Here is a 15145-nt window from a genome sequence, read left to right on the forward strand (position 1 = left end):
TTGGCAGTCCTTAACGCTGCCTTCAAGATCATGTCCCAGATCCTGTTCTGCAGCTATGCATCTCTTGCTACAAATTTCGTCGGCAGCTGCTGGGTTTGTTGGAGGCAGGTCCATCCATCCATAGCTATTAAGTTACATATATGTAGCTCTTGAGGTAGATATATTTATTTCCAATAAAGAAATAAATAAATAAATAAATAAATAAATATATAAATAAATAAATCATTAACCCAATTTGTAATCTTCGGGTGATCCCAGGCAGGAGTACAAGGTGAAAGTGTCAAACTTGATGTCAGAAACCTCCTGTCTGCTCTTCAACAACGCCCTGAAACAACGCCCTTTCATTCGAAGCGCGAGCCTAGACAACGACATCCGTGGCACGATCCTCAACCGGTCTCTCCAATTTTTGGGCTTTGCGGATGACATCGACATCAACGGTAGGACAACAGCGAAGGTGTGTGAGGCGTACACCCGACTCAAGCGCGAAGCAGCAAGAATTGGATTGAGAATCAATGCGACGAAGACGAAGTACCTGCTTCTCGGAAACCATCTTTGAGCCCACCTGGGAAGCAGTGTATTAGTTGCGGGGACAATCTCGAGGTAGTGAAGAAGTATCTCGGGACGGTCGTTACCTCGGACAACGACATCAGCACAGAAATCAGGAGACGAATTGTTCAGGAGAGTCGTGCATACTATGAGCTTTGTTGACTGCTGAGATCCAGAAGACTTATGAGCTCTCACGAAATGTGAGATGTGGGACATGTTATGAAGATACTGAAGTTATGTCCCACCAAAACGGTATTCGATAAAAATCCCCAGGTCGGCATGAGGCGCAGGGGAGCACAGCGAGTTTGATAGCTGGATCAGGCGAAGCGAGACCTGTCGCAGATCAGGTGTTTGTTCTGCTCTGTTTTGCTCTCAATATCGATTAATATTGAGATTAGTAATTGTTGGGCAAGCCACAAGGTTATAATAGCAATCACCAGGCGTCTCCATATTCCCTGCCAGTCGTTTTTCTAGCAGCGATACACGTATATGCAATCATTACTACACAACATTAGTTTTATGCAGAACTATCATTAAAAAGCAACGGCTGCGGTCAAGGTTCAGTTATTTGAAACAATGATCATACAAGAAAAGTACTACACGATTCAATACATTCAGAATCACGGGAATCAAATCACTCACGATACAAGCATTGAAAGAATGATTTTCCATTTTCCGATTGACTTTATTCGTTGCTTTTTAAACGCTCTCTCCTCTAGATTGATTTTAGTGTGCGACTTTACACATTTTGTCGATGATTTTACCTTTTTTTTGGGACATCAATCAATCCTTCCACAAACTTACAGGCGTGCATGGCCGCGGTAACGCGCACTCTCATATACACACTTGCGCAGCCAAACAAACGTGTTAGCTGACCTTCCGAGTACGTTGTTTTCTTTCATTCTTTATTTATAATGGCTACATTTTGCCTCGAGCGGAAGTGATTGATAACCCCATGTGACCATGTGCATGTATCGGGTCCAGTAGACTACGATAGGGTTTACTGCTTCTGGTTGGGTAGTTTCCCGCAAAACGCAAAGCAAAAGCCAAACACTGAGCGAAGGATTGAACTATCAAAAGGATTATGTTGCGATGAAATGAACTACCGCTACCCACCAGCAAATGTGTAGCTGGTCTATCAATCACAGTACGAGCTCTTTGGGTGGCTTAATGGTTTGAAAACAGGTTCGTTTGCGTTGGATTAGTTTCAATGTACAGAGCATCCACCCGGTTCTTGGTGAAGAGTGGTTTTTCTGCTTCTTTTGTTTGTAAGTTTGCATTGACGGACAGCTTTGGGGTTGAGGGAAACTCACTGACTTGAATGTTTTTCTTTTATACGTAACACGCATGCACGCTTAGAAATTAAAGGCGACCAATTTTTGTTTCATTTAAAGCGCCTTAAGTCATTTATAGAATGACTCTCATAATATCTACGGTGAAAACTCGCATAAAAAGTTTAATCCGCTCTAGTGACTCATTCATTTTACAAAAATCTCGTTATGTTACTGTATATTTCATAATTAATAATTTGCAGCTTTTCCTTATAATTTGCAAGAAAAATTTAATAATAACTTCCTTTACGAAATAAGTGTACAGTGAATAAAGACTCAAATTTACAGATTCAAAAAGGAAATGTTTTAACAATAAATAATATTTTAGTTGGAAAGGAAATATTTTAACATACAGAAAACACGTAATATTTCTCCAAACACAACTAATATGCTGTACATATATACCATTAGACACAACAATTAAACGAAAAAAACATATTCATTTACAATAGTTTTTGCATTACGTTCCTATAGTGATGATTGGCTAAGAAAGAAAATGTAAACTATGAAAAGGTGAAATCGAACTAAATTTATTGGTATTTGTATTTGCTACATGAATAACGAAGATTACTGTTACACAGTAAATGTTCGCCTAACTGCGTTTCTGGTGTAATGTTTGTATCGGCCGTTGTTATAGAGTTATAGTGAGAATTTCTGAATTCTGAATAGTGCGGTTCTTACCATTTAAAAACTTATTTTGCAAACAAAAAACTCAGAAGATTCAACATGCCTTGCCTTTTTGCATAGATGTATGTATCTCTCGTTTGTTTCCGGATGCTTCACATTTGACGTTTAAGATATTATTAACGCAGATCCATCCCAGTTAGCGAATGTCTAGTTGAAAAGCATTTCAGTTAAAAAACATCTACTTATTTTATAGTCATTCACCATTTTTTTCTAAACGAATATTCTAACGCATCTGTAGCAATATCGGCACATTATACAAAATAATAGATTTTTCAACCGCTACGCTACGGAATAACACTATTGAACTGTTTAAATGATTTCACCATTCCGGAGCATATTTCAAACAAGCGCATAACTTAAATACAGTTAGAAATCAATGTTTGAACGCTTTTTAGCTGGCATGCTTTTTAATTGAACGCTCGATAGTTGACTGGCACCTGCATTAAAAAGCATGCTTTTGCATAGGAAACTGGTTTTTGATAATTTCACAAAAACCTCATGGCTTGTCGAGAAAAATTTCAGTTTTATTTTGTATGGAAAAACGTGCCCACTGACAAGTACATATTTAATAGTTGACAGGGAATCGAAGTGCAACCAATGAGTTCAGACTGTATTTCTATTTTGTCGTATGGAACCTATTATAATTTTTTAACCCTTATTTTACCTATATTTTATATCTAAGGTAATTTGTATTCGTTATTTCTGTTATTTTAGCTATATATCTATGACATGTCTTCAATCTCTAAAGTCAAACACCGTGAAGATAAAATGCTGGGTACACGATTCATACCACGGAAAAGGGTATATGTTTCATGATTTCTCTCCAACACACTTTGATACAATCCCTTCAACTGGCAACCACCATGGATCAATTGAATCGAAACATTGAATGATGCACCTTTTTATTCATTTTAAATAATTGTCATTTTTAGATTGATTAAATTCTCACTGCATAGAAATGGAATATGTGTGTCAAACCGTTTGAGCATGGCTTCGTTGGATAAAATGTATATTTGAACACTATTAAATTCTAAGGCGTTATGCAGTTTGCTGTTATTGCCATGCTATGCAAATACCTTGTCATACAAGCTACTTGTTATAACAGGGTCCATTATATTCTTATTTAAAAACATCTTTAATCATTATTCACTTTCATCGCCTTTGCAATCTTAAAATTGTGAAGTAAAAATGTGTGCAAAACATCCAACACATTGGACGCGATTTAAAAACAGCTCATCTCACCGCACAAAAGCTCACAAAAGTGCTGATTCACATCTACTCTCTCTTTCTTTCGCTCCCATGATCGGAGAACGAATGTGTGCGCTCTTCTCACTGAACTTCATCCAAATGTTGTTTTATTACGCGAGTGCTGTGCTAAGTAACGTGAGTGCTTTGCCGCAGCACCACAAACTCTTCGAGCGCACTCAATCTCAAAAAGGGGTAACAAGAGATATGAGAGTCCACCCCTTCGCTCAAATCTCGTGAAGCAGGTTGTATTTTATTACCGTAACAGAAGTAGAAAAAACGGTCTTGCGAGCTCATAATACGCTAGACGCTGCAATACAGAGGGTAACGATGACACAGGTGAACTATTGCTCGTACGTTCGTTCGGTCGTTCGTTTGTTCGTTTAGTCACTCACGCGCAGTTCGTTCTTACGTGAATGTTCACCGCGCATTCACTGGGCACTCAGCAGCACCTAATGCCGAAAGCCGAATGTTGACCGAATGCGTCGTATCGTGTCTGAAGTGACACCGGTCCCCGCAGTGTGGAAAGATACGTTCACGGAAAACGGACGGATGGACCATCGGCAACAGACTGGTCGCGCGCGCGTTCGTCACGTATTTGCCGCAAACCGTCGTCGCACGGATTTTTTCATCGCCCTGGCCATCCGCTGCTGTGTCGGTGCAGAATGTGCCGTGGTTTGCGACGGTTCTGAGTTTGGAGCGTGAAAATTCATCTGGTCGCGAGTTTTTAAGGGTGATTATTTCAATTTCGCTGATAAGGTGCGCTGCTCTGTGGTGCAATACTTCATCGACGTTCGCACTGGTTGACAGTGTGCAAACAGGGTTTTATTGGCCACGAACAAGAAAGTGTGCGGTAGTGTAGCGCAAGTGTACATTTGTGTTGAAATAAATTTGTCGCGATCGTTGAAGGCTTCGAAATGTGTTTTGCCGTGTCAGAATTGGTGGAATGTATATGTGTTTAAATTCTGTGTGTTGAAATGCACCGTTAATCGTAGCAGAAGTGATACGCGATTTGTATGTGTAGGTGTTTGTGATTTGCGAAAACTCGACAGGGTTATGTGCTTTTTTCCCTCGGATGCACTGGCTCGGATGAACTGACCTAGTTTTGAATCTGAATTTGCAGCTACCTCAAAGATTGTCATATTTCCGGGCCTCGGTTATCGTTCGGGTTGGATCATACATTCTGCAAGTGTGTTGAAAATGTTCTTCATCCTTCCCATCATACTCGCTTTGTTCGTTGATAACGCCATACTAGCATACCAGGCAAAGTTGGGAAGCCTTTCAGCGATAAATGTTTAATCATTACGATCACCCAACCATTCTGGGAAATAATAAAATACCTTGATGTTTTTGTTGAAAAGCATCTTAGGAACAATTGGTTAAACAGTATTTTCATAGCACCGGATTAAACAACGGATGATATATGTGAATGGTTTTGGATAAGCATTATACGTTAACGAGCATACTTCCTACGATGTTTGATGAAAATCTTAAAACATTTCACATTAATCCGTGTGTTAAGACTGTTGCTGCATGCTAGAAGGTTTTATGAAACACCGAACCAGCGTGCTAATACCGACGCACAGAGGCTTATTTCTTTGTTTTTGAAATAATCCAGATAAGCATCAAAACTAAACGTCCTTATCTTGCACGACACAATCAATCCAGTCCAGCATGAGCTAATGTTTATGTATAAACCCATATCTATATACGGCGCTTAGCTGGTGTTTTGACGCCTGCTTCCCACTTGCATGCGGCATCCTGCCCGACGGAGACAGCGAATGTACGGAATTGACTTTCACAACCAGCACGTCTGCCAGCAGGAGATGTTTCCGTTCAGCTTAACCGCTCCGGTCGAAGATTAATGAAATATCGTGCAAAAGTTGAGCCACCGAAAGCCACTCTCCTGACACTCTGACACGCCGTTAGGGGGTTGAGGGAGAAGCTTTTGCAGGATTTGTCAGCAGTGGCACACTGGGAAGTCGGTCAGTGACCAAAGTCTCGCCTTTCATAAACTTTCAACCCCGACCAGGGTGTAGATTGTGTATAAACATGTATGTGTGTGAATGTGTGTTTGTTTGTAGTAGATCGTGTGAGAGTGTTATGCTGTGCCGTCTATACCGGCAAAACTTCTGTCCGAGAGCTTCCCTCGACTGGCCGAAGTTTGAAGTGACCGGAAGTGGTGAAATTGAAAAGAGTCGAGCCGAGAGCCAGCAGCAAGAAGCCGGTTAGAAGCTGCCTTGCTATTTATCAACACCACGTGCAAGCGGAAAAGTGGACCCGGTAAGGCCGGTGGGCTTTAAGGATTGTTCAGCAGCCTGGTGCAGAAGCTGGCGGCATCTAGTTTGATAGCGAAGCACTGTACTATCAGTGTCGTCGCTGCCGCCGTCGTCACCGTCGCCATGGATTGGGTGTTGTTGCACAAACGGTTCAAGTGGTTTACACCAGCAATTTACACCCTCACACTAACTGCTCGACTTGGAACGGGGCCGCCACGCAACTGAGAATCGAACAGCTGCAGCAGCCGCGATATATGGACGGCCCGTGTGAAGTGAGGACAGGGAAAAGGTTATGAAATACAAACAAGAAAGCACACAACAATGGCAGAAATGCCGTCTTACCATCGCCGTGAGCCATCGGTACGGCATGTTGACAGCAAGAAGCAGAACGGTGAAGTGTTGGAGAATTGGTGCGTATTATATATTTTTGTTCCTGCGCTTCTCCAAATCTCATTCCCATCATGCTCTCTCCCCACGTTCTGCTCACTGATGCCCAAGTGCTGGTTTACGTGTGCGTTGCCCGGTGACAATAATCATCACGAAGATCGCGGTTTCACAGCGGAACAGGCAATGGCAGATAATAGTGATAGAACCGTTGCGAGCGGCACTGGCGACGGTGGTGTCGACGACGAATCCGATGAGCATGAAAATTATAATGATGTAGGTGCTGATTATGGTGTGTGGTGATTGGGTCGAGATCGTGCGATCGTGGAGCGGTGTGTGAGTGTGCGGTACGCGAATAAGCATGTGCATTGGCTGTGTGGCTGGTTGACTGCATCATGCGAGCTGACGATGGAAGTTGTGTGTGATGACGAAGCGAACGAATAAGTTTATGTAAATCAGCCGCTTTCAGTTGCGGCAATGAAGACGGCCTGTTCTAGTATCGTCCACCCTGGTGGCTATCACCATGCCCACCATGACAGGCTGTTTGCTTAAGTGTTTTTTTTAGTGGGGGTTGTTTGTTTTTATCAGCATGCCTTTTCTATATTCTCTTTTCTATATCGTAGAAATGCTGTGCATCGACTCCGAGTAACGAGTGAACCGGTGAAGATAAGCTGTGCTCTACTGTAATGTGAAAGTTTGTGTACGATAACATGAGCGTGGCGATTCGAAATGAAATCGCTAGCTGTGGTATTTTTTATCGAGTGAAGTGTGTGTATTAGTGTGTGAGATTGTGTTCGTTTAAAGCGGTATAAAGTGTTGGAAAGGGAGAAAAAAACCAAGCACATCTACAAATACACACCAACTACAGCCATGAACACAGTGGGAAGGTTTTGTTCTAGAATTAATTTGTGAATGGGTGTTGCTATTTTTTTTATCACCAGTCACAGTGTGGTGCAATAGATAAAAAATAAAACAACAAACGCGACACAACGCAGCATAAAAACACGCGGGCAGCGGCTACAGCACCGAGCCATCGGATGACATTGCAGAGGTATACTGGAACAGGAAGGAGCTCTTATCAAGCACATCAACGCTTTTCCATTGGCAGGTAGTGATAAATGCGCTATTTGTACTTTATTTCTTTATCATACTGCGGAGTTTGAGAGTGGCTAAAAATATGTCAAACTTCCCTTTAAAATTAGTGCTTCAAGGCCGTTGTCTCTGGTCGCGATAGATCACATCTATTACGTAAAGCAAGCAAGTCTACTTGTAGCTTGTATTTTAGTGAGCAGTTGTATTAACATATTCATGAAGAGATGGGAGATGGTCGTATGAGTTAATTGGAATTTATATCAAACCTAAAAGATGTGTCCATAAACTTTGCCGACCATTATTCATTGCTAATGGTGTTCGAAATGTGACCCTTGCAAACTTTAGCAATCAACGCTGGCACGCGAGAGCGATAAAAAGCATGTCGGGGATCGATCGGGGATGAATCAAGGCGTTCGGATATTATTCCCAAAACAGTCGTTATATGTATCCGTCCTCGATGCATGATATACTTCCGAATAGCACACATCCTTCCGAATTGTTGTAGCGGTTGTCATAAGTAATAGTTGATTAATGAAAGCAAGCTTGTTAAAAATGCCATGCAATATTAAATGCAGCATTTGTGACTTATGAAGCATGTAGAGTGGATTATCTTTTCTGAGTGTGTCCACTACATTGCAATAAGAACATAATAAGTAAGCTGTTATAAACAATCTATCTATCTCTCATCCGTGTTTGCATTTATTCACATGATTCTAATGGTAAAGTTACCAGGCAAAGTTTGCCCAGTGAATAATCTCTTTCGATTTTTGAGTCATTTATCGAAAGCAGACAAAAATGACGATGCACTTTTTTGTTCCACGTTTCTTTCCAAACTGTACGAGTGTAAACAAAAACAACCCGTCAAAAAGTTAATTCGTCAATCCTTTCTCGCGTCGAACGTCTGACACAGCATGACTCTAAACTCTCGAAGAAGCAAGAAAAGAGGGGCGCATTTTTTCCCTCACTTTTCCGTACCAGTTCCGGGCAGCGATTGATTTGAAACAACAGCAAAGGTAGCACAAAAAACGCATTGATTCATTACACGCTGAGTGTACTAGAGGTCCAAAAAATGGCATATCATCTATTTCGCTCGCAATCCACGTTGCCGACTGCTTGTGCTAGCAAAAAGCGGGCCAATCTCGGTGAGCACACACGGAACAAGACACCGTTACGCACTGGGAAAACGATCTTGCGTTGGGACGCGGAGCACTCATGCACACCACCCGCTGCCACCTGCGCACCATTGAACGCCAAATGGCCATAAAGAACGCGCAACCCTCCCAGTTCTGGATAGATATTTCACATTTCGCAGCTAATGTTCCGGTCATAATTAAGTTCCAACTGGCTACTGAACACCGCACCCCGCCCAGCATACCCAGGGGCGACTCCACTAGGTGAGGTGGGTCAAATAAATCAGGCGTAAGTAAAACAACAAACGGGCTGCCAAGGTATTACGTCGCGGTGGGAAGTAGCGAAGGCAAAGGGAGTATTGATTTACGACACATGATTTACCATGTACGGCTGTCGGGGAGCTACGATTCGGCAAAACAAAGCTCCCTTCCACCCATGGCAGCTCTCTCCATGGCTGACTGGCTTGCAAAACGACCACCGTCGGTTGAGGTGCTGCCCGCCAGTGCGAGCAATAGCAGCTGTTTGACACTACGACCGAAGTACTCGCAATCTCATTAGCACGTCAATTACTTGTGCGGAAGCAGAAAGAAAGAAAGAACAAATCGATATCATGATGCACCCGTTTTGCTGGAGCGAAGGTGGAGAATTTCCAAGTGCGGAGGGTTTTTTTGTACGATACGTTAAATGGTGGCCTTTTGGATTCAATTTTGCGCACAAAAGATGTAACAATTTCAAGCGCAACCATCCCAAAAAACACGCCCCATCTGGACGGAACAATCAAAGATCTCTAGATCGCTTGACCAGGCGTTGCGAGTTGTCTGCCAGAACCAAGTAAACGAAACATTTATCCACTGCCATCGACGACAGCTCGTAATGTTTCCCTTAATTACCACCACGCCGAACCAGCAGCAGTGCCGGACGCTTGGATAGTAACGATCGAAGGTCATCTTGAGATCGTTCGCACGCTTCGCTGGTGGTCAATGTAGCGCGTTGGCTATGATCGTCGTTAATACGGCTACATGCGTGTATTACTACAAGAATAAAAAAAAAACACAAAAAAAACTTGTTTTAAAATATAATTCTGTGAAGATGATTATTTTTACAAGTGCGTAAAAAATCGATTTCTTGTATGTGTGAGCATTTGCAGCAAACAGAGAAGATGGCCTCATTCCTTTACAACACTGTGTAGTGATTTGCAAATTTGTATACGAAATGCCAACCGGTCTTCTTTGCCGCGATCGTTGGCACTATCATTCGAGCCAACGAAATTGGCAGACGTTCGATGGGTATCGGACACTGTGCGACCACTGCCCGACAATACTTTAGGCTGCAGACAGCAGCACACTGTTTACCGACCGCTCGTCAGTCTAACCGCACGAACGCCTGCGGAAGTGATCACAGAGCACACTTCAACCTCCTCGACAATGGGGTGAGGATATAGGGCTCTTGTTGGGCCAGAGATTAAGCCAAAGGTGTCCGGTAGTGTGAAGTGTACGAGAAAAAAACAAAAATACACACACACACACACACACACACACACACACATCTCGCTGAAAGTACTAACAAACATATACTCGTACCGCATGTGAAGATCGTTCTAAACAAACTGACGGTGCTGGTCAACGTGTCTTGAAATACGCCAGCAGGCCACATGGAGCGGGGGCTATGTAAGCAGTGAAACTAAGCAAAAGCAACAAAAAACTGCACACATAGAAACACATGCACGCACACGTATTTCAGCAAAGTGTATTTCAAGACGATGAGACAACGTACCCTCGGTGAAGTACTTGAGCGATTCAATCTAATTATAGCCGGCCGATTCGGTTGATCCGAAAAATCAAACGAACATCTTCTGCTGCCCGTTTCTCCAAGGGGAGCGTTCGGAGCATTAGCTGGCGGGAGCATTTTCGGTGGGCCGACTGCACAACGCACGAAGAGCGCTCCGCCCGGCTGTCCGATGAGCGCAATGAACGTAATTAGCTGTTTACGTAAGTTATGCACCGTTCCAAGTGGTACCAAAGGTACGGGCGCAAACTCGTCCCCCAGCGGCCGCACACCCGACGGAAGAAGGTTCTTGGACGATTCGGACGTTGGTTTTTTGTTGATTCATGTTTTAGGAAGCCCCTCGGCCCGTTAAAGCATTAGCAGAAGCATTAAAAGTAAATTTAATTTCCTGCTAGTGGGCAATCTGGTTCGTTCCTCCATCGGGATGGGGGATAGCATTGGGATAAGACATGGACTGCGAGAGGTCACAGGACAACCGTAGCACACTTGTAAGCCCCGCTAAAGCGGCAAATCCCGTTACCATTAGTGCAGATTAAATTTGCTTTGAAGTGAAATGTTTACTTGTCATGCTTTACCTTACGGAGGTGAAACTTATGCTCGCTCTGTGTGAACTGGTTCAAGGTGTTGGCTTTGATGTGTTTGAAGTGAAGTGGTTCTGTGTTTATCGGGAATTTTACTTCTCAAAGTATGCAAATTGTTGTTCCTGGCGTACATAATGATCCACTGAGCAAAACGAACAACTCTTTAATTCCTCCACTCGCAGGGTGCTTATCCTTTCCCTGCGAACTGAAAGCGTGAACGAGCAAGATACGCAACGCTGGAACATTGTGGTATTACTGCTCGTTCTGAAACTCTCCGATTCCGGTGGCCTATCTTATCGGTAGCGGCATGCGGAACGTACTGGTACACGTAGCACAGGACGATAAACCTGGCCGCATTTGTACCGTAGACAATAAGTTCGCCAACCCTCCTGTCGCTCTCGTTTGGAGTGATATAAAATAACTGGAATGCCACCGTGTTCGCTCCGGTCACCCCGGTTCCTCTATCATGATTGAACAGAGCCGGGTACAAAGGGCCACTATCGATTGATCCACGACGCTTTAGCTGCAAAGCGATCCCCGGAGAGAATCCCAAGAAATTCTCATTTTTATCAGCTCTTCCGAGTGGCGTTGGATGATATTTTCCATAGCTGCTGATAGTGATTATCGGACACCATTCGGTTGGAGGGGAAAGGGGAAGATCATAGAGGGAAATGAAGTAACATTTTGTTCCTGAACTAAAGCAATGATCAAAGTCCGACAGATGAGTTGACAAAAAAATTAAACCTTATGTAGATATGAAGGAAGTACATTTCCAATCGATAGAAACTTTACGGAACAAAAATTTTAAGACACTAACGGGTCTGTAAAATCCGACACATTTCCTGATTGACATTTTGATTTTGCGCCTTCTTTCAAACTACTCGCCAGGAAGCTAAGACAGCTAGAAACAGTTGGTGGGTGTTATTTTGACACGTAGTGATAAGATAAAACTGCGGATCTGCTTTCAATCGCTCACCGTACACCGGCTTATGGGTACCAAAGTCACGCAAAACAAAACCAAACACCCGAACCGTATAGACTTTCTGACAACCCTACGGGTTTCCGACGGGAGAGTATCGATACAGTGACAGCTTACGCTTGTGAGAGCTTCCGATTGACAGCGAACAGCGTGTAGCTGGCGTTGTCAATTGTAAATCTCGCCTACTACTAACAATTTACATGGCACCCGCTTACAATCCTAATCTTGCGAACTGTGTGTTCGCGTAGCATTCAAACAGGGAAACGAGTGTGATGCATGAAATTGATGCGGCTCGTGCGCATCTTCCTCGTGATGGGTGATGACCGACCGATAGCGCACGCAAGATACTGGCTGACCGATAGAATGATTAATCAGTCACGATTGTGTCAACGCCTATCATACGTCTTCCCACCGCTCTACCTATTTGAGGAGTCGCTCCGGGTACGCAAGATAAGCATTGTTGACAACATGTACTGCTCCTGTTACTAACAATAACTCCCTCACAAGCACCCGGTTTTATCTTGTCCGGCACTTCACACACGTACACGCTTCGTTTGTTTCATCTCACAACAGGGCCTGGCAGAATGGTGGTACATGGTTGAACAAATGTAATGGCAGGCAAAACATTCCGCCCAAAACATGGACAAACTTTAGTTATGAAAAAAAAAGAGTGACCGTTGGTGTGGAACGATCAGAACCACAATCATACCCTCGAGTGGTCTCAACCTCCAACTGCGACTCCTCAAGCAGACCGAAAAATCTAATTAACATCAAAACTAAACCACAAGATAGCGTGGCCTGCAGACAGAAAAGGCACATCCCGGTGTAGGGTAACGGTAACCGTTTTAGGACATATTTACATTGCCCACGGAAGGGAATGAGAAAAAAGTATAAAAAGCGTGTGCAAGATAATGTTAGCCCTCACCCCTTGTTGCCTGCAGGCTACAGCTCGAGTGAGACTTTACACGTCTTTCAAGGACTGTTATCTGCCGTGTCACGTAGTTGCTTCTTCGAGGACAGGGTTGGCTTATACCAAACCGATAGCCAATCGGTTCGAGGAGTTGCGGTTGGGGTGCCGGGTTCAAAACGAGAGTCTATCTGTTGCGGATTTTATCTGATCTTAATGGAAGACTTTTGAGGCTGAACAGGGAGCGGGTGTGTGTTTGTGTATGTAAGTGAGTGAGTTAGAGCAAGGGAAAGACGGAGAGAGAGAGAGAGAGAGACCTGGGAGTTTTATTTCTCACGATGCTGTCCCTGATTATACGGCTCATTACGGTGAAGGGTGGTTGGATGTGCAGGCATGGTGACTGCCGTTGGGGTGTCAAAAAACTGAGATATCGTGAATCCTTTGCCATGAATTCGCTTCTCGTTATTTTTTTCTACTAAAAGTCACGTTTAGGATATGATTTGAGCGTGCTTGGGAGTAAACAGTACTTGTGTACAATGGAGTGGTTTTCCTTCGTTTAATGCTTTCTCGCTTTAAGAGTTCCTTGAAGGGAGGATATATCGGTGAGACAAGGGATAGGAGATCCATTTTTAAGCAACCTTAAATTAAAGAAATTTGTTTTGCAAGACATTAAAGCTCAGCTGGACGGTGAGTGGTTTCGATCTTCTTGGTGCAAAACCGTACTCAACGTCACATGCACACACACTTAGTACGTCGACTCTTTAAAGATGTGTAAACTGGATAGTGAATCATTAAATCTGGTACCGGAAGTTCTAACAACCGTCTACCTTTGCTGCTGGCTCGCTCGGTCGATGACAGTTGACAGCTGAAAGCATCCAGCAAGCACAGCACGGCCACGCTAATGTCTCCAGAGGAGCCGTCCGCAGGCCCGCCTCGAGCCGGCCGTCATTCGGGCAGGTTGGCAGGTTGTCAGCGAGAAAACATTTCTTCCCTTTTCCCGGCGATCACTTCCCCCATTATGCTTAGCTGTCCACTGGCCCTTCAGTGTTAGAGGAATTCACGCTTGCTAAACCAGTAAAGGTGCAGTCAGACGAGGCGAGTGTCGGGCGGGGCGAACGGAGTCGCACTTCCCCACTGTTGCACTGTAGTTGTTTTTATTGGTGTTTTAGCTGCTTACGCCTGGCAAGCTGTCAGTGCTGTGGAGTGGAGCCACCGGTACCACATCCCGATCCCCCGCGAAAACACATTATCTATGATGGAATAATCCATGAGACAAGTATTAATGGAAATCGTTAGTCGGTGGGGCGCAAACACCCTAACGACGAAAGCGCGAAAATCGCTCCGATGAAAAGTGTGTCAAGACTTGGCAGCTAGCGCCGGAACGTCGCTACCGCTCGGTCGTCACCACCACCATCATTATCATCATCATCATCATTTTCATCATCGTCATCTACTTCCTCTTTTATTGCTCTGACACATAGCGGGCGGTGTTGATTTTTGTCGATATTTTCCGTCTTTTGCTTACTGTCTTTCTTTTAACGGAGAGGATAAACTGCAGCCCCTCCCCGCCCTTTCCAACCGGTTGGAGGCGTCGGAGTGACAAACGGGCCCGGGCCCTTTGCTATCCGACGTATCGCACCCTTCGCCCCGTCTGGTCGCTCTGCTCATTCGGGAAGGTCAGCCGAGAATCGTTCCAAAGGACTGAAGCATCATATCTGCGCATTGCCAGTCTAAAAATAAACAAAACTGAAGGCAAGACTTGGAGTTGCAAAGAGCTCGCTTGTCTATTTCATTCAAGATATGTGCGTGCGTGTGTGTTTTTGTTTCTTTTCCTTCCGACCCGTACGAGGTGGGCGGAAAAACGCAAACGGGATCAATGAGTCGCCCTGCTGTTTGGTACGATATTTCAATTTTTGGCGCAGCATACGCTTCTCGCTCGGCACATTTTTTTCAGCGAATCCAATAAGCGATCATCGATTCTTGTGAGGATCGGAATTCAATATCTGCTGACATGATACTTTTGTTTGTTTGTGAAGGTTGCGCTACTGGTGGTGAAAAGCTGGCCGTTGCAAGATTGGTAGAATCATTGCTGCTGAGAGCTGTTGTGGTGGTATTTTACAGACAGCGATTATCTGTCCGTCAAGTGTCGTGTGTAGAAAGGTTTGGTTTATTTTGCACGTATTTGCTCTCAAAACTGG

At 44.0% G+C, this 15145-nt stretch overlaps 1 protein-coding gene across 7 annotated transcripts in view; it reads left to right on the forward strand.

Moving 5' to 3' along the window:
* The first annotated feature begins 4300 nt into the window (after positions 1-4300).
* LOC120947951 (5-hydroxytryptamine receptor 1-like) overlaps positions 4301-15145 on the forward strand; it is a 47683-nt gene continuing 36838 nt past the window's right edge. Inside the window, exons 1-2 of one of the 7 annotated variants that reach the window (XM_040363817.2) lie at positions 4301-4568; positions 7096-7580. The gene's annotated coding sequence lies outside the window, so the exon portion shown is untranslated. The other 6 variants (XM_040363813.2, XM_040363814.2, XM_040363816.2 and 3 more) reach the window with 6 other exon arrangements.

This window comes from Anopheles coluzzii, chromosome 2 (genome assembly GCF_943734685.1).
Source record: "Anopheles coluzzii chromosome 2, AcolN3, whole genome shotgun sequence".
Classification (NCBI taxonomy): Eukaryota; Metazoa; Arthropoda; class Insecta; order Diptera; family Culicidae; genus Anopheles; species Anopheles coluzzii.